The sequence below is a fragment of the Dipodomys merriami genome, unplaced genomic scaffold, assembly GCF_024711535.1.
Source record: "Dipodomys merriami isolate MVZ:Mamm:240054 unplaced genomic scaffold, mDipMer1.0.p SCAF_338, whole genome shotgun sequence".
In the NCBI taxonomy this organism is placed as follows: domain Eukaryota; kingdom Metazoa; phylum Chordata; class Mammalia; order Rodentia; family Heteromyidae; genus Dipodomys; species Dipodomys merriami.
This window is the reverse complement of record NW_027204915.1, coordinates 378,556-398,867: the sequence shown is the minus strand read 5'-3', so window position 1 is coordinate 398,867 and position 20,312 is coordinate 378,556. Positions and strand designations below refer to the sequence as shown.

The window sequence follows — 20,312 nt, the reverse complement described above, 5'->3', positions numbered from 1 at the left end:
TTCTTGAAGCTGGCAATTTCTACTAACGCCTGGGATTCTGGGTCAAATTAGATGGACCATTTCAGCCACCAAACAATGACTTTCAAAGCGGTACAGGCAGAGTTTCCGAGACAGATGGTTTCCTGCTACGAACGTCGTGCCTTGACTACCTTTCTCCAGCAGCTGCTGATTATTCCCTGGCTCTCTCTAGGGTGACCACCACAGTTGAGGATGTCTTGGGGAGCAGAGATTGTGACCTCACCATCCACAGCCAGCCAGCTGTGAGCAGAGAATTCCCAGCACCTGCACCGGAATCTGGGAGATTCAGAGACCTAGGATGCCTCAAGGATCCTTTCTCTGCAACATGAAACTTGGGGGCCGGATATAGTGGACCATCCTGTCTGCCCCAGGGAGTGGAGTGGAGGTCCCTTGAGCCTGGTGTTTACCTCTCAGCAACCTTGTTCACACCTGAGTGGAGAATGGAGTGCCACAGAGCTGGTCAGTGGCTGGACAGAGATCTTTAAGAAGATAAGCGTCTCAGAGGCCCTGGAATCCAGTGAGGACATCATGGCTCATGTCCTTGGAACCAAAACAGTTAAGTGCGGTGGCACCAGGAGGGTGGGAAGAGGCAGGAGGAAGAACTGTTGGAGAGGTACATCAGGCTTTGCCCCCACCCAGGATGCTTACCTGAATTAGATGGGACTTTTCTGTAGTATTGTCATAGACAGATGCTCATTTATTTATCCAACAAACCGTTATAGTGTGTGCCAAGCCTTGGGGGGGGGGGATCATACAAGATGAAAGGTTCCATTGCTGGTTCCAAGGCACATGAAGAAATCTTGGTTTGAGCTGGATACCATTGCTTCACTCCTGTCATCCTAGCTACTTAGGAGCCTGAGATGGGATAATTTAGGCTTAAAGCCCATGCAGGAAAGCCTATAAGACTCTTATCTCCAACTAACTACCAAAAAGAAAATGCCAGAAGTGGATGAGTGGCTCAAGCCATAGACTGTTGGCCTTGAGTAAAAAGGCTCAGGGACAACACCCAGTCTCTGATTTTAAGGCCCAGGAGTGACACGAATAGAGTAAAGAGAATGGAGGGAAGGACGGAAGGAGAAAAGGAGGAAAGGAAGGAAGAAGGGATCATGCAGGCCTTGGTTTGGAGTTCTTGGATCAAGGGAGCCAACCATTCACAATCTCTGTGGAGACATTTTCAGAGCCCAAAGCCAGTATGTAGGAGCAAGCCACTGTTCCCTCAGCAACTTCATGGCATCCAGGATCTGAGTGGTCGCTGACTGCAGAGGGAAACAGCCTGGGGTAGACCCTAGTGCTCAGGGTGGGCCATGGAGTTTCAATCTCCCCTGGCTCACTGAGTTTATTTTCTGATCATTTAAGAAGAAAGTGTCCAAAGGCTAGGGAGGATAGGGAGAGGGAGTGTCCAGAGGGTGGTAGCAAGGGATAAGCAGGAAGATGAAGAGGGAGGACAATCTCAGATCAGGTGTGTCAGGCCATTGAAGCCATGACCTCATCTGATAACCTAGACCATCAGTGATAGAGCTTTCAACCCAGCCCCATGGCTATTAAAAGTCCTGGCACTCTGAGTTCACCGTTGACGACCTTGCTGTCGTCCTCTGCAGTATGCCTGTGCAGTACATCCTTGGGGACTGTAATTTTTGCTGGGTCAATCTTAAGATGACACCCCAGAGCTCATTCCTCGATCAGAGACAGAGGTAACCAGGCCACTGGCACAGGACAGCCTGTGAGGGCAGGAGTCAGACCCGTGTTGCCCCCAGACTTCTTCTATGGGACTCTAGGGCCCCGTGACTGCCATTCTCAGAGGTAGAGGTGGGTCTCCTTGCTGGCTCAGCCTTTAGTCTAGAGGGCATATGTGGGATTTAGAGAAGGTTGACTGAAGGTCGAGGCTGGTGAGAAAACCAGAGGCACTGGGCTCTGAGCAGGGTTGTTTCTTTGAGGATACTCAAACCCAGGAATATTGCTGAGATGGATCAGCCCTTTCCTCCTTCCCAAGAGAGAGGGACCTAGAGCCCTCCAGTCTGCATTCCTTGGCTGAGAAATTCATTCATTCCTATATCCTTTGGTTGGATAACTAGATCTCACCTGACTGCCCAGTGTCAAGGCAGTACAGTGAGAGTTCTTGAGTCCTGGATGAGGTCACGGGATTCTCAGTATGAGATTGTACTTGAATGTCCTGACTTGGTGCATGGTCAGTCCCATTTAAGACTGCCATGAGCTAGGACATAGAATCTAGAGACACAGAGCAGGATGGGATCTATTCTGTGAGTCTGGAGTATTATGTGTGAGCTTTGAGCTCCTGTGTGCTCACCTTTTTCCCTTTTTTAGTGGGTCTATGCCAGAAAAAGCTTAAAACTAGGGCCTGGGTCCCATCCCTTTTTCATGCTCAAAGCTAGCACTCTACCATTTGAGCCAGAGCTTCACTTGCAATGTTTTTGGGTGTTTAATTGGAGATAAGAGTTCTCAATGACTTTGCTGCCAAGAGTGGCATTTAATTGCAGTCATCAGATCTCAGTCTCCTGAGGGGATAGGATGACAGGTATGGAAAAGCATCTTTGGCTGGGTGCCAGTGGCTCATGGCTGTCATCCTAAGTACTCAGGAGCTGAATCTTAGGATCATGGGTAAAAGCCAGCTTGGGCAGGAAAGACCCTCAACTCTTCTCTCCAATAAAGCACCAGAAAACCGGAAGTGGTGCTGTGGCTCAAGTAGTAGAGTGCTGGACTTGAGCCGAAGAGCTCAGGGATAGCACCCAGGCCCAGAGTTCAAGCCCCACAACCAACAAAAAGAAAAAAAGTAAAACATCTTTGCCTGAAAAGGATGGTGGAGGTGTGTTTGTGTGCGTGTGTCATCATTTTAGATGGATTGTCCCAAACTCTTAGTTCACGGCAGCCGATTCTTCACCACAGGTGAAGCTCTGGGTTGGATGTTGACCATCAGCCCTCAGTTTCCTCACGGGACAGTTGTGAGGAAATAAGGAGGGATCTTCGGAGCAGTGCCAGGCACAGAGGGAGCAGGTGTCAGATACAGTTCTCAACAATTCTGTGATTATATGACAGGAAGTTACCAGAAAGGACTCAGATGGAGTCTGTTTTTAATTGTGCAACAGGTGTGGGAATATGAAACAAAACATGTCTCTCTGTCATCATTACCCTATTCCCATGAGGAAGGGGATCCTTCACTGTATTCAGTCTTGAAGCTGGGGAAAATGAGTCATAGTGAAGCCAGGTGAACTACTCATGACCCCCAGCTGACAGGAAGCTTGACCTGATTTACCTGCCATGCTTCCTAGGACAGTGGGTGTTATTCAGTCCACTTCTTGTCGTGCAAAGTCCACTTCTTGTCATTTGTGGGGTTTGAATTCTGGATCTGGATGCTTTCCCTGAGCTCCTCAGATCAAGGCTAGCGCTCTACCACATGAGCCACCGCATCACTTCCGGTTTTCTGTTGGTTCTTTGAGGATAAGTGTCTCACAGATCTTCCTGCCAGGGCCAGCTATGAGCCATGATCTTCATATCTCAGCCTCCTGTGTAGGTAGGATTATAGGCCTGAGCCACTGGCACCTGGGTTAAGTGTAAATCTGGTCCTCTCTCTCTCTCTCTCTCTCTCTCTCTCTCTCTCCCTCTCCCTCTCCCTCTCCCTCTCCCTCTCTCTTCCCCTCCCCCCTCTCTCTCCCTCTCCTTCTCTTTCTCTCTCTCCTTCTCTCTTTCTCTCTCTCAGGAACTGGTTGAATGGGTGCTGGAGGAGGTAGCCCAGCATCCCCATGTGGCTGGAACCCACAGTGACCCTCTCATTCTGGGGGTGGGCTGTGATTCAGGAGTTGTTTTGCTCAGCCTGTTGAACCAGTTTCATGAGGTAAGCCCTTCTGTGCCCCGGTTAGACCATGATGGTTTTTCATTGTCCATCCCGTGAGTCCTTCCCCACATCCCTCTGCTACACTGTTGAAGGAAAGTGGATGAGAAGGTGTCACCTTGTCCCCCTGCCCAGCACAATCCAGGGCCTCTGACCTATACCCCCACTTATCTGACAAGACCCTGGCTATAAGACAATAAAAACACTCTGAGTGTACTACCCTTTGCTGGAGAGTGTCATTTTGATTAGGGGGGAGGGGTTCAGAGGAAATACCCCAGACCTGACACCTTCCAGGGGACATTTGTTCTTGTGACAGAGCCAAGTCATTGCTGTGGATAAGGATAAAGCCTCCATCAGACTGACCCAGAACAATGCTCAAAGATAGGTAGGCTGTTGAAGTATCAAACCCACTCATGTCTGCTTCCTACTCCCACAAAGGAGGTGTAGTGTGGGTGACCCAGCCCTGGGCCTAAGGGATTATAAATGGATCGTGGCAGTCAGGAGCTCATGGCTCCCACCCATCATCCTGGCTCTTTGGGAGGCTGAGGTCTGATGGTTGTGGCTCAGAGTAACCCGGACAGGAAAGTGCGTGAGAATCTTATCTCCCATAAACCACCTAGCTCCCCAAAACCACACACAAAAAAGCCAGATGTAGTGCTGAGACTCAAGTGGTAGAGCCTCAGCCTTGAACAAAAGAAGCATCATAAAATAAATGAACAGTGTACACCTTTTATCTGACTATGAAGAAAGATGGATACAGTCTTCTGCTGGTACTTGTAGCCAAAGGTAAGGGGCTCCCCTTGTTGTTCCCCTAAACCTCTCCTTCTCTCCTTTATCTGTCTAGGCTTAGGCTGCAGGACAGAATTCCGATCATCCCCCTGGATGTGACCTTAGGTACCCTGCCCCCCCCTTCCTTGGGGTCAGGATCCTGGATGCACTCCCTACTAGGAGGATGAGGCACCGCAGAGATGAGGGTAGGTATCCTGGACACTTTTACACACACACACACACACACACACACACACACACACACACACACACACACACAAACACATATGAACACACAAACACCCCTAAGCCAACTCAGAGTAGCCTTTTTCAAAGACACTTTATCTCCTTGGATTAACTGACCTAGGAGAGAGTTTTGATCCCCTGTAACTGATTATTTTAAATTGGGCTTGCTAGTTGACAGGAGATAAACAGGAGCAAAACAAAAAGCCTTTGGTGCCCATCACCTGAGGCTCAGGCTCATGCCTGTCATCCTGGCTACTCAGGAGGCTGAGAGCTGAGGGTCACAGCTTGAAGCCAGCCATAAGCTGGAAAGCCCGTGGGACTCTACATTCCATGGAACCACCAAAAAGCTAGAAGTGGAGCTGTGGCTCAAGTGGTAGAGCACCAGCCTTGAACAATAAAACTCAGAGAGAGAGCTCCCAGATCCTCAGCTCAAGCCCACATGGAGAAATGGCCCCATCTTATGGCCCACAGATTGCCCTGGCCATGAGCCCCCACTCATGGAGTGTGATACAACACCTGTCCCTGGGTGGTGTATCAGGGCCTTCAGAAATCCGGTGATGGAATCCACGCCTTTCCCTTCGTGCACTATCAACACACACTGGCTGGAAGGCAGAGCCTGACAAGGCTGGCAGCTCTGCCAAGGTGATCAGAATGGTCTTCTTGGAGGCAGCACTTGAAAAGGGGATCTCGCTTAACAAGGAGGATCTGCCCGGAAGCACAGAGAGCAAAAGTGCTGAGTATGATGGACAACACAGCAGAGCATGCTCATTTCCAGCCAGGGCTGCTGGTGAGAGACTCGGTATAGATGTGTGACTTGGGATAGATGTGTGAGACTATCCCGAGATAGTTCTGAGGGGTCATAGAAGAACAGTTATCCAGGGCTGGGATTGTATCTTAAAAGTAGAGGGCTCACCTAGCACGCAGGAAAGCACAGGTTGGATTCCAAGGTCCTGCATACACAGAAAAAGCTGGAAGTGGCACCACGGCTCAGGTGAAAGAGCACTCCCCTTGAGACAAAGAAAGTCGGGGACATCGCTGGGCCCCAATGTCAGGCCCCAGGGCTGTCACCATAAAACAGTTCTCTAAGGGACCTTGGTGACAGGTGGATGGCTATGCCCTGAAGCTCTCAGTAGATCCATCTGTGCTTTGTGTCTCCTTTGACAGAGGGGAGATGGATACTCCTTTTTTCCCTGGGCACCCCTGTGCCCGGTTATCAGCAAACCTCCCAAGGTCTTCCACTGGCACATGGAGCAGCTGGCCCTAGAAATCCTCAGGTATCGGTTGGGTGGGGCAGGAGGATATAGGGCAGGCCCCAGAACTCCTTGTGGGTCTGATCTGCCCTGGAAGACCAGGCAATCAGGAGGAGGCAGATGGGAGCTTAGAGAGGGCTAGTGATGTGAGGGGGCCCTTTAATCCCCATGGCCCCACCCAGATTCTGAGCCTTCCTTTGCTGTCCCTGAGGGAGGTAGAGGGGTGTCTAGGTGGTAGCTTCTAGGAGGAGTAGGTGGAAATTCTGAAGGACTAGACACCTTAAGCCAGTCGCTCACCCCTCTCCTCCCACACCTGTCATCCTGGCCACTCGGGAGGCTGAGATCCAGAGGATCTCATTTCCCAACCCAGGCAAGAAAGTACCATGAGAGGCTCATCTCCAATCCAACTGGAATTGGCACTGTGGCTCAAGTGGTAGAGTACTGGCCTTAAAGAAAAATCGACCTCAGGGATAGTATCCAAGCCCTGAGTTCAAGCCCCTCAAACAAGAAAGAAGAAAAATAAAAGAAAACAGAAAAAAAATCAGGAAAGAAAGAAAGGCATCCCTTCCTTGCTTGCAAGAGATGTTGAAGCAGTGGGGTTGCTATGGTTGGGAGACCAGATGCTGGCCTCCCTGGGTTTGCTCCAGTATGAAGCTGTAACAGGGTGGGTGGTGCCTTACCAAGAACACCAGAGGTTGTGGCCTGTGGCAGGCATGGAGTGGGTGAATGGGAGCAGGCGTGGGATCGCAGTGTCAATTATATGCTCTCCATTCATGGTTTTGGATGCTGGTGACAAAGTCTGAAGTGTAGGGTTACATGTGGTTTATGTCTTGATGAGTTGGGTTTTCCCTTGGTATTAGAAGGTGGCTGAAGCCGGTCGTTGCCCGTGGCTCACAACTGTCATCCTAGCTACTCAGGAGGCTGAGATCTGAGGATCATGGTTCAAAGCCAGCTTGGGCAGGAAAATATGTGAGACTTTATCTCCAGTGAACCACTAGAAAGCCTGAAGTGGTACTGTGGCTTCAGTGGTAGAGCGCCCACCTTCAGCTCAAGAGCTAAGGGACTGCGTGCAGTCCCAGAGTTCAAACCCCATGACTGACAACCAAAAAAAAAGTAGCTGAGTTTTCTGCATAGTGGTATGTACATTTAGGAAATACCAAGATGTGTTATGAGCCATTCCAGATGTGTGAGATGTCCTGAGTTTTGTCTACACTTGGTCTGAGGATGGTAGTGCCATCTTCTTGGGTGTGGGATGTTCAGGGTGCTCAGGGACTGCTGAGGCCTTGGGCTGTGTGTGTGTGTGTGTGTGTGTATTTTTCCTTCATCTCTCTCTGTCTCCTTCCTGGGTGCCTGTCTGCCTCTTTCTGACCTTGGATGGTGCCCCTCCTCCACACTGACCTTGCCCTTTAGCCCCCTATCAGGGTCTACAATGAGTCCTAAATTGCCAGAGGCCTGCATTCCAGTTTTTCTTTGGGGCCCAAGTCCGGCCTGTCCAAATCTTTGGGCACCTCCAGGGGATTCTGGATTCTGGATCAGCATGGCCAGCTAGCATAGGGTCTCTCCTGCCTCTGGGAGGCCTCAGTCATGCGATGTCTTGCCTTTTCCTCAGCTGGGTCTCTGGCTGCACGTCCCTCCCTGCACGCTGGCAGTAGTGTGGGAGATGGAAGTTTTCCGGTGGCTCTGGCCAACTCGAGCTTGATAGCTGATTGAAGGCCATCCAAGCAAGGAGGATCCGGGGCTACATGTGAGGTGAGGCCAAGGTGGCTTGGAAGTATCCGTCAGTGTCTAGGAAATATCAACATACCTTGTCACAGGAAAGTCTATTCCCCACCCCCTCCCCACAGCTTGGCTGCTCAGGTCCTTCTAGAGAATTCTGGATGCCCAGAATACAGATGCACACATTTAGATTCTAGGTCCAGGGAACTGGGGCATGAGAGACTAGTATGGCCAATACCTCAATGTTCTGGGTCATTAGCCTTGACCTGGCTATGTCCCCCTTGTTGTACATTCACTTCTTTTTTTAAAAAAAAAAATTTATTGTAAAGATACTATACAGAGGGTTACAGTTACATGAGTGAGGTAATGAGTACACTTCCTCTTGAACATTGTTACCCCCCCCATTATTTTCCCCCTACCATCCCCTCCCTCCCTCCCTTCCCCGAGGTTCTTTTTTTTTTTGATTGTGATTAAGTGATTACATAATTTCCGGAAATTCACAGTATTGTGGAATAATGATGCTCATTTAAAGTCACAAGTTCATTCTAACTTTCCTGGAACAAATTGTCTATCACAGTCTGTAATATATAACGGTGCTCACATGTTATATACCATATATGTGATCAGCAGCATGGGGATATTTGGTAGTGGTTCAACCAGATGAGTGGGAGTTCTTTGTTTCTTAAGTCCTGTTAGTTTTGTCATATCACCTAACATTTTGGATTTAGCATCCACTTATCAGGGAGACCATGTACTGTTTGTCTCTTCGTTCTTGGCTTACCTCGCTCAACATAATTCCTTCTAGCTCCATCCATTTCCCTGCAAATGCCATTATTTTGTCATTTCTAATGGCTGCATAATATTCCATTGTGTATAGATACCACAATTTTTGGATCCATTCATCTGTGGTGGGGCATCTAGGTTGTTTCCATATCCTAGCTATTGCAAACAGTGCTGCAATAAACATGGAGGTGCACGTGTCCTTGTATATTGGTTCCTGTTGTTCAGGGTAGATGCCTAGAAGTGGTATGACTGGGTCGTAAGGGAGGTCAATCTTTAGCTTTCTAAGGACACTCCAGACTGCTTTCCAAAGTGGTTGTATAAGTGTACATTCCCACCAGCAGTGTAATAGCGTTCCTCGTTCTCCACATCCCCTCCAGCATTTGTCGTTGGCTGATTTGTGGATGTGGGACATTCTGACTGGGGTAAGGTGGTATCTCAGGGTTGTCTTTATTTGCATTTCCTTCACCACCAGGGATGATGAACATTTCCTCATGTGTTTCTTTGCCATTTTTATTTCTTCATTTGAGAAGTCCCTCTTTAGTTCCCTTGCCCATTTAGTAATTGGTTTGTTAGGTTTGGGAGGGATTAGTTTCTTGAGTTCCCTGTATATACAGGATGTTAACCCCTTGTCTGATATATTGCTGGTAAATATTTTTTCCCAATTAGTTGGTTGTCTTTCTAGCTTGGTTGCAATAGCTTTATCTGTGCAGAAGCTTTTTATTTTAAGGTAGTCCCATTTGTCGAGTCTCTCTCCAATTTGTTGTGACCCTGGGACTCTGTTCAGGAAGTTCCTTCCTGTGCCTATTAGTTCAAGTGTCTCTCCTACTCTGTCCTGCAGTAGTTTCAGAGATTCAGGTTTAATGTTAAGGTCTTTAATCCATTTTGAGTTGATGTTGGTGCATGGTGATAGGCTGGGGTCCACTTTTAGTTTTCTGCATGTGGCTGCCCAGTTTTCCCAGCACCAGCGGTTGAAGAGGCTGTGTTTCTTCCATTGTATGTCTTTGGCTCCTTTGTCGAATATCAGCTGGCTGTAGGCCTGTGGATTTATTTCTGGATCTTCTATTCTGTTTCATTGGTCTTCGGGTCTGTTTTTGTGCCAGTACCATGCTATCTTTGTTATTATACCTCTGTAGTAGAGTTTGAAGTTCGGCATGGATAGCCCTCCCATATTGTCTTTATCCCCTAGAATTGTTTTGGCTATTCTAGGTCTTTTGTTGTTCCATATGAATTTTTGGACTGTTTTCTGTATTTCAGTGATGTACGTCATTGGGATTTTAATAGGAATTGCGTTGAATTTGTATATTAGTTTTGGAAGTATTACCATCTTTACTATATTAAGTCGGCCTATCCAAGAGCATGGGAGGTCTTTCCATTTCCTAGTGTCTTCTGCAATTTCTTTCTTTAACTTTTTATAGTTCTCATTAAATAGTTCTTTTACATCTTTGGTCAGGTTAATTCCTAAATATTTTATTTTTGGGGAGGTTATTGTGAATGGGGTTGCTCCCTTTATTTCCCTCTCTTCCTGTACATTATCAGTGTATAGGAAGGCAACTGATTTTTGTGGGTTTATTTTGTATCCTGCTATTTTGCCGAAGTGATTTATGATTTCTAAGAGTTTGGGGATGGAGTTTTTGGGATCGTGGAGGTATAGTATCATGTGGTCTGCAAAAAGGGATAGTTTAACTTCTTCTTTCCCTATGCGGATCCCTTTAATGTCTTTTTCTTGCCTTATTGCCCTGGCTAAGGGTTCTAGGACTATATTGAAGAGGAGTGGAGAAAGTGGGCATCCTTGCCTTGTTCCTGATTTTAGGAGAATTGGTTGTAGCTTTTCTCCATTAAGTATAATATTGGCTATTGGTCTGTCATAAATGGCTTTTATTGTTTTTAGAAATGTTCCTTCTATTCCTATTTTCTCCAGAGCTTTTAGCATGAATGAATGTTGAATTTTGTCAAAGACCTTTTCTGCATCTGTGGCGATAATCATGTGATTCTTGACCTTGGCTCTGTTGATATGTTGAATTACATTTATTGACTTACGTATGTTAAACCATCCCTGTGTCTCTGGGATGAAGCCTACCTGGTCATAGTGAATTTTTTTTTTAATGTGTTTCTGGATTCTGTTAGCTAGAATCTTTTAAGGATCTTTGCATCTGTGTTCATCAAGGAGATTGGCCTGTAGTTCTCCTTTTTGGTTGGGTCTTTGCCTGGTTTGGGGATGAGTGTGATATTGGCTTTGTAGAATGAGTTTGGGATAGCTCCCTCCTTCTCTATTTCTCTGAAGAGCTTGAGGAGTATGGGTATTAGTTCTTGTTTAAAGGTCTTATAGAATTCTGCTGTGAATCCATCTGGTCCTGGGCTTTTTTTTGTTGGAAGACTTTTGATAGCTTCCTGTATCTCATTATAGGATATTGGCTTATTTAATTGGTTAACTTCATCTTTGCTCAGTTTGGGCAACTTGTATTTCTCTAAAAATGCATCCATTTCTGCCCAATTTTCTTCCTTTAGAGAGTATAGCTTTTGAAAGTAGTCTGTTAGAATTGTTTGGATATCTTGGGTACGTGTTGTAATGTTTCCCGTGGCATCCCTAATCCTATTAGTATGCGTTTCCTCTCTTCTTTTTTTAATTAATCTAGCCAATGGGCCATCAATTTTGTTTATTTTTTCAAAGAACCAGCTTTTTGTTTGGTTTATTTTGGTTATGGTTTTCTGATTTTCTAATTGGTTAATCTCTGCTTTTAATTTGGTTATCTGGCTTCATCTAGTAGCTTTAGGTCCCATTTTTTCTTGTTTTTCTAGCTGTTTTAATTGCAACATGAGATTATTTACTTGGTTGGTCTCCATTCTCTTGATGTGGGCACTGAGGGCAATAAATTTGCCCCTCAGGACTGCTTTTGCTGTGTCCCACAAGTTTCTTTGTGAGGTGTTTTCATTTTCATTGAGTTGTAGGAAATGCTTTATTTCTTCTCTGATCTCTTCTGTTATCCAGGCATTGTAAAGGAGTGTGCTGTTCAATTTCCATGTATTAGAGAAATTTCTGCGGTATGCTTTGTTATTGAGAGCTAGCTTGATTCCACTGTGGTCAGATAGGATACAGGGGATTATGTCGATCCCTTTGTATTTGCTTAAGTTCCTTGCATGAACTATGATATGGTCTATTTTGGAGAAAGTTCCGTGAGCTGCTGAGAAGAATGTGTACTGTGTTGTTTTAGGGTGAAATACTCAGTAGATGTCAGTTAATTCCGCTTGGAGTATGGCCTCTCTTAATTCGGTGGCTTCTTTGCCAATACTCTGGTTGGTAGACCTGTCCTTTGGTGAGAGTGGTGTGTTAAAGTCTCCTACTATTATCGTATTGGGATCTATTTTATTCTGTAAGTTTGAGAGCATTTGTTTGACATATCTGGGTGCACCAATATTTGGGGCATATAAGTTGATGATGGTTATATCCTCCTCTTGGATTGTTCCCTTTATTAATATGTAGTGTCCGTCCTTGTCTTTCTGTACTGATTTTAATGAAAAGTTTATTTTGTCAGATATCAGGATAGCTACACCTGCTTTCTTACTGGGGGCGTTTGATTGGTAGATCCTTTTCCACCCCTTCACTCTGAGTTTGTTTGTATGTTTGGCTGAGAGGTGGGTCTCCTGAAGGCAACAGATGGATGGGTCTTGTTTTCTGATCCAGTCCTCAGTTTGTTTTCTTTTAATTGGCGAATTCAGCCCATTTATATTAAGAGAAAGTATAGAGAGATGCATTGTTGTCCCTGCCATTCCGTTTTCCTAAGTTTTTCTTCTTTCCTTTCCTCCTGTGCTTGCTCAGTTAGACTTTGAGTAACACCTGTTTGGGGCAGGCCCCAGTTCCTGGTTGCTTTCTTCAGGTTGTGTCCCCCCTCTTAGAATTCTTTGTAATGCTACGTTCACTTCTTAATCCAGTGCTGTCCCCACACCGACCCTTGTGGCAGTGCTGTGAAAGTGGCAGGAGTGGAAGTGAGATCCAGGGTGCCCAAAATCTGGATTTATGGCCTGATTGGGGGTGGAGTGGGGGCAAAGTGTGTCTTAAAAAAATCTTATATTTGGAACTCAGGGCCTAGGCACTGTCCTTGAGCTTCCCTTGCTCAAAGCTAACACTCTACCACTTGAACCACAGCTCACCTTTCATCTTTTTTAGTAGTTTAGTGGAGAGAAGAGTCTCACAGACTTTCCTGCCTGGGCTGGCTTCAAGCTGCCATCCTAAGAGCTCAGCTTCTTACGTAGCTAGGATTGCTGGTATAAGACATTGGGACCTACTAAGGATGTTTTTGTGTGTGCTTTGTGTGTGTGTGTGTGTGTGTGTGTGTGTGTGTTTGTGAATTTACCGGGGCTTGAACTCAGAGCCTAGGTGGTATCCTTTAGCTTGTTTACATAAGATTGGTGCTCTACCACTTGAACTACAGTACACTTCAGCTCCCAGAAGACCCTGACTATGTGGAGAGCATAAAGCTCAAACCTGATCATATTTCTTCGACCTCAGGGTAGGATATGACCCCTCTGCAGCCTGGAGGAGTAGGGGTGGAGTAGGAGTGGTAACTGTAGATGGGTGCTAGGCTGGTAGAGAGGTACTCTGTCTTTTGCCAAGAAGGATAGTGATAGCTCAAGCTCTCATTTTCCTAGCTATTCAGGAGGCTGAGATCTGGGCCAGGAGGGGCAAAAGCTGCAAGATGGCACGGCAGGTAATGCCCGCTCATGCAGGGATCACAAGAGTGCAAATCTGTCAGGCACACCTCGGGGGAGGGGATATTGAGTTGGGCTCATGAAAGATTTGTGTGCTTACAAATCCACAGCTAGCTAGCTGCTACTTCTAGCAGCAACCTGGAGTCCCAGGACTCAGAGCCCTTCTTTCCTCACCAGTGTTTGGGGGCAAATGAAGGTCTGCAATCATGGGCCAACTACAAAGGATCATTTGTAGTGTTCTTTTCCTTGGTCCTGTGGCCCCATGCATGGATGGAGGGGCGGGTTCCCTGGAACTTACTGCCTTGGCCCAGACCCCTCAGCCCAAGAAGGACTTAGGGAGAAACCACATGATCTGGCTTGAGAGCTTACTATGACTATGCCTCAGGACTTCCCCCAGTTCTGACTCAGCTCATCATTACCACCTTCCTGTGTGTGTGGGTGCATCTTGGTACTAGGGCTTGAACTCAGGTCCTGGGCTCTGTCCCTCAGTTTTTTTCATTCAAGGCTAGCACTCTACCACTTGAGTCCCAGAAGAATATGTCTCACCAGGCTCACTTTTTTTTTTTTGCCGGTCATCAGGCTTGAACTCAGGGTCTGGGCATGCTCCTGAGCTTCTTTTGCTCAAGGCTAGCCACAGTGCCACTTTTGGCTTTCTCTGTTTCTGTGGTACTGAGAAATCGAACCCAGAGCTTTGTGCGTGCTAGGTAAGCACTCTACCGCTAAGCCACATTCGCAGCCCAAGGCTGAATTGTAACAAGAGTTATGAGGTTGGGATTTATTGGCTTACCCCATTTGGCATAGAAATCGCTGACTATTTCATATCTTTGCCGAGATTTGGGACCAGTCTGTGACTCGGCAATGAGGAATGATGAATGAATGAGAGCCACCAGGCCCCACAGTTCTAGGCTCACATACTACAGAGGGATAGATAATATAGATCCAGAACCTTCGACCATTCCTACAGCCTAGGAACTCTGAGGGCTTGTCCCAGCTTGCCCAAGTTGGGTGGGCTGAGCATGGACATCCTGCTGAATGCCCATCATCCATCCATACACAAAGACATGGAGTTACTGCTGCCTTTTTTTGGACAGGGGGCAGGTCTGGGGTTGAACTATGAACCTAGGCCCTGTCCCTGAGTTCCTTTTGCTCAAGGGCAGTACTCTGCAACTTGAGTCATGATCCCACTCATGTTTTTTTTTTTTTCCCTATGATCTCTTAGAAATAAGTGTCGCCTACTTTCCTGCCCTGGCTGAATTCAAGTTGGCATTCTCTACATCTGAGCCTCCTGAGGAGCTAGGATTACAGGCAGAAGCCGCTGACACCTAGCTTTCTTTTCTTGTTCTTTTTTAACCATGACAATCTGAAATCTTCACTGTGTCATTCCAATGGTTTGCATACGATGTAAACTACCCTGGAGTTCGATTGCTAGGATTGCCACCCACAAATGGAGGGAGATCCTGACAAACTCATTCCTATTCGTGTGAATTCTAATGAAATATTATAAAAGTAATAATTAAATTTGCAGTTAATTCATGATTCTATTTTAGAATGCCACACAAATATTATTGGATTTATATCTTCCATTCTAGCACCATGGTATGATTCCCCTAATTGAAGGATTTTGACTAATTTTTAAGTAATGTGTATATAAGTATTCAACCATGATACTTCATTAAATGGTGGCATAATGTAATAACTAATAATCGATAATTATATATATATAATTTAATATCATCACATTCCCTCTCTCTCAGTATATATCTATATCTATATACATATATATATACACACACACACACATATATACATATACATATCTATTAATGTATATATTGGGCATTACTGTGGCTTGATCAAAGGTCTTCAGAACTTCCTGGCAGCTCTGTTTTCTGGAGGCTGGTGTGCTAAGACTGTGACCCCATTTATGGATTGGGCATTGTAGGCCATGAGTTGAAATCCCAGCATGGCCAAATATTTATTCGTGGAGTAAGAAGCCAACTTTGACACATTTTTTTCCTTTTGTGTAAAAGTCCTGGGTCTCAGTATAATGTATAATCCATATGCAAATATAATCTAGGTGATATGATATAATAAATGAAGTGTTATATGTGTAACAATACTAAATAAATAAGGGTAGTAAACGTCATATGCAGTAAACCCATGTATGTAAATAGATCTCACATATGAATATTATTTTTTCCAGTGCTGAGGCTTGAATTCAGGCCCTGGGACCTGATTTGAATTTCTTATCTTCAAGGACAATGCCACAGAGTTACCCAGGCCCTGAGTTAAAATCCCAGGCCTGCCAGAAAAATGGTGTAAATTCCAAGCCAGGGCCTTATTATTTATTTTTTTATTTTATTTTATTTTATTTTATTTTATTTTATTTTTTTGGCCAAGCACTTAGGTCTTGGCACCTCTGCCACAGCTGACTCTGGGATCCTAGGACCCGAGTTCAAATCTGGGGCTGGCAAAAAAATAAAAATTAAGGAGAAGGATAAAACTTTGAAGTTCAAGGAGGTGGTTTTACTAATTTTTTTCCTTTGTGTTGTGACCATCCTGGGTCTAAATGACAAGGCCCAGAAAGTGCAAATGACCTTGCATTGCTGATGTTTGGCGGGCTATTAGGGAAGCCATAGCCAAAACTGGCAACCTAGGCCTGGAGGTCAAATCCCAGGACTGCCACTAATGAATGGTGGGAGGTTCAAAGAAATACATTCCAATGATACATCCGTACAAATGGAATGTTATGAAAGCAACAATTAAATTAGAAGTTAGTGTATGATTTTCATATTATAAGATTATACACAATTATACTACATTAACTAATTTTCAATTACTACTTTATTATGTATTCAATCATGATACTTAAAAAAGGAAGGAATAATTTAGTTGCCAATAGTTAGTAGTAATATCATATATGCAATTTCATAATATACAGGCATCACTCTTGTTTTATACATATACATCTATCTATCTATCTATCTATCTATCTATCTATCTATCTATCTATCTATCTATCTATCTATCTACCAATCTACACATTTATTTGTTTATAAACTTGTCACTCCTGGGGCTCAGTGGTAGAGTGCTCCCTAGTACATACAAAGCCCTGGTTTCTATTCCTCACTACCACATGCACAGAAAAATTCAGAAGTCGTGCTGTCGCTCAAGCAGTTGAGCACTAGCTTTGAGCATAAAAGCTTAGGGACTGTGTCTAGACACTTACTCAAGACCCAAGACTGGCACCAAAGAAAAGAATGTTCTGAGCACAATGATATAAGGATAGGACTGCAAATACCTCACCACAGAGCAAGCTGGCAGTCTGGTGTTGAGAGCTTCCATCTAACCTGACTTAGCCAGAGATAAACCACTGCAACCCAGCTCCATGGAACCAGATGCTACTGGCTCATTCACTCCTGTCATCTAAGATACCCGGGGTCTGAGATCTGACACTGGTGGGTTTAAAACCCAGCCCTGGCAGGAAGTCTGAGAAACTCTGAGCTGTGGCTCAAAGTGTTAGAGCTGTAGCCTTGAGCTAAAGATCTTAGGACAGTAGCCCCAACTTTGAGTGCAATCCCCATGGCTAACTCCCCCACACACACACAAAACTCCCCACCACTTTAAACCATTAGATGTGAACTTTGTGCAGTTTGTGACATGTTTCTGAAAGAATGGTGATACTGATGAAAACACCCTAATTCTAATGACAGCTTGTGGGATACAGCTATGTGATGAGAACTTCATGATGTATTTTGTGCTGAGTCCTTCACAGGGTGCATTCTTTCATCTGGTCCTTGTAAGAGCTCCACAAGTAAGATGATTGTGCACATGAGAAAGTTGAGGCTCAAATATGTCCCCATGTCAGGGCCAAAATTATGTATGTATTGAACTCTAATGAGTTTTCTCCTGGATTATTTTTCTCGGTTGTGAATGTTGAACTCAGGGTCTAGGCACTGACCCTTCCCTATTGGGCTCATGGCTAGTGCCCTATCATGTAGAGCCAAGGACCCTAGGTATCTGTAGCTGAGGTCTGTCATCCTGCCTACTCAGGAAGCTGAGATCTGAGGATCTGGGTTCAAAACTATCCCGGACACAAAAGGTCCCATGAGACTATTATCTCCTACTCACCACTTAGCAACTTGAAGTGGAAGACAGCACTGCTGACTCGTGCCTGTCATCCTAGCTACTCAGGAGGCAGAGAGCTGAGGATCACATTCCAAACCAGCCTGGGCAGGAAATTCCTTGAGATGGTTATCTCCAGTGAACCACCAGAAAGCCTGAAGGAGTGCTGTAGCTCAAGTGGTAGAGCTTGAGCTGAAGAGCTCAGAGACATCACCCAGGCCTGCCATGGGAGGTGGCACAAATGAAAACTTCCTGTCAAAACACAGCACTGGGGAGAGAAAGACCTTGGGGTACAAAGAGACCTTTTTCTCCTGGACTTCAGAGCCCACCTATATTCATCCTCACCAATTGCCCCCAGATGAATTGTTACAAAGCTGTACAGGAGTGAGGCTTTTTGTCTGCCTGTTCCAGCAATGAGGCAGACTTCCTCCAGCAGCCTGGGGTGCACAGAAACATTCAGGCTACACTGGGAACAGTGAGGGGAGCCCCGGCACATGCACTGTTTTGAAAGCCCTCTCTGTGCTATGAAATCATTCTATTCAAAGCAAATTTCCTAGCTGGGTGCTTTTCTTCATAGAGAATCTGGATGTTCACCAATAGAAATACATGCATTCATACACAGACACATGGAGTTACTGGCTCTTTTTTTGTGTTGCAGGTCCTGAGGCTTGAACTGTGAACCTAGACATTTTCCCTGAGCTCTTTTTGCTCAAGGAAGCATTTTATTGTGCCTTAAACCATGATTACTCTAGGCTGGGGTGCAGCTTTTACACCCACAGATGATCCAGGGATCCTAGGACCCAAGTACAACTCCCAGCACTGGTAAAAAAAATCAAACCAACACGAATTTAGGAGGAAAAAACCAGGAGGTTTTACATAACTGTTTTACCTTGTTTCCTTTGCACTGTGACCATCCTGGGTCTCAATGACTTGGCTTGAAAATTGAACGTGACCTTGCATGACTGAAGGCTGGTGGGCTGTTAGTGAAGCTCAACTCACACACCTAGGCCCTGAGTTGGATTCTGGGACTGGCACCTACACACTGCTGAAGATCCTAGGAAAATTGTTCCATGTATAGGAACACTAATAGGATGTTTGAAATGTACTAATTGAATTACTGATTAGCTAGTCATTCTATAAGTTTGTATGCAATAAATACAGGTCATTGATTAATTTAATATTTATTAAGTTTTGTACTGTGATTAATTAATGGAGGCATAATTTTAGACCAAATAATTGGTAGTAGTAGAATATATAAAAGTAAGATATAGACATCACTTTATATAGAGTTATACACTAGAATCTACATAAATGTCTATCTGTCTCTGCATACATTTATGGATGCATATACATACGTAAATACACACATACACTGAAATCTACACATCTATGTGTTTATATAGTGGCCACTCCTAGAGCTTGATCTCAGGTCCTCAAAGTTGCCCGATAACTTCACTTGCATCAGACTGGTGTGCTAATATTGACCCATTCATAAAGTGGGCCTTCTAGGCCCAGAGTTCAAATCACAGAACTGCCAAAAACTTAATCCTGATGGAAGAAGCCAATTGTCCCACTTGTTTTCCTAATTGGTGAAAATCCGGGGTCTCAGGAATGATGTCTAATACACAGGCAAATCTATGTCCTATGTAATAGGATGTAAAAAATATTATATGTGTAATCATACTCACTAAAATATATAATAAATAAAACAAAATAAAATGAATAACTACACTAACTGCAATATGCAGTAAACATGTGTATGTAAATATAAATCATGTATTTAAAATGTATACGAGTGCTAGGACTTGAATTCAGGCTCTGGAGACAGGCCTGACTTTCTTGTCTTCCAGCATGATGACCTCCCCCTTCCCCCACAATGCTGCAGATTTACCCAGACCCTGAGTTCAAATCCCAGGCCTGGCAGAAAAAAATGGCATGAATTCCAAGCCAAGGAGCCTCAAAAAATATTTTAGATATTTTAATGTATGTATGTATGCATATATGTATGTATGTATGTATATATGTATGCATTTTTATTTTGTCAAGCACAGGGCTTGGACTCAGGTCGCAGCAACTCTGTCTCAGCTTCAATCACTCTAGGCTAGGGTGCAGCCACTGGACCCACAGCCAAACCTGGGTTCCTGGGCCCCAAAGGCTGCCAGGAAAAAAAAAAAAACACTAGAAAAAAATCTCGGCAACTTGCATATGGCTGCAAGTTTTACATTTGTTTTCTTTGCAAGGTGACCTTCCTGGGTCTGAATGACACAGTTGAAAAGTGTTAGTAACCTAGCATTGCTGAAGGCTGGCGGGCTATCAGGGAAGCCATAGGCCAACATGGCAACATAGGCCCTGGGTGGGAAGCCCGGTCCTGACCCTTACCAATGGTGGGAGATCCTAAAAGTCTCGTTCCTATTCATAGGAATACTGATGGAAGGTTATGAATGTCAAGGTTAGAGTGATTTTAGGAGGCCAATGGAGTTTAATGAATATTTTTGGCACACTAAAAGAATACTATTAATTACATGGATGCAATTATTTTGGGACAGTGGTTGATTTAATTAATAATTCATTAAGGATGAAAACAATATTAATTACATGGAGGCATAATAAGTACCCAAGAATTGGTAGGAATGTAGCATATATAACTGAATATTGTATAGACATCTCTGGCACTCTATAAAGATCTATATTTATTTGTGCACTACCATCTGCATGTTAATCTGTTCTTATTTTTCAAACCCTGGGGCTCGATCTCAGGTGATGGAAACTACTTGTGGGCTCAATATGCACCAGGCTAGCATGCTGACACTCACCCATTCATGAATTGGGCCTTGTAGGCTGTGAGTTCAGATGCCAGC

At 44.8% G+C, this 20,312-nt stretch overlaps 1 pseudogene; it reads right to left on the bottom strand.

Annotated features, from left to right (window-relative positions):
- Nucleotides 1-42: 42 nt before the first annotated feature.
- Nucleotides 43-20,312, bottom strand: part of LOC138803206 (chromodomain Y-like protein) — a 37,501-nt pseudogene continuing 17,231 nt past the window's right edge.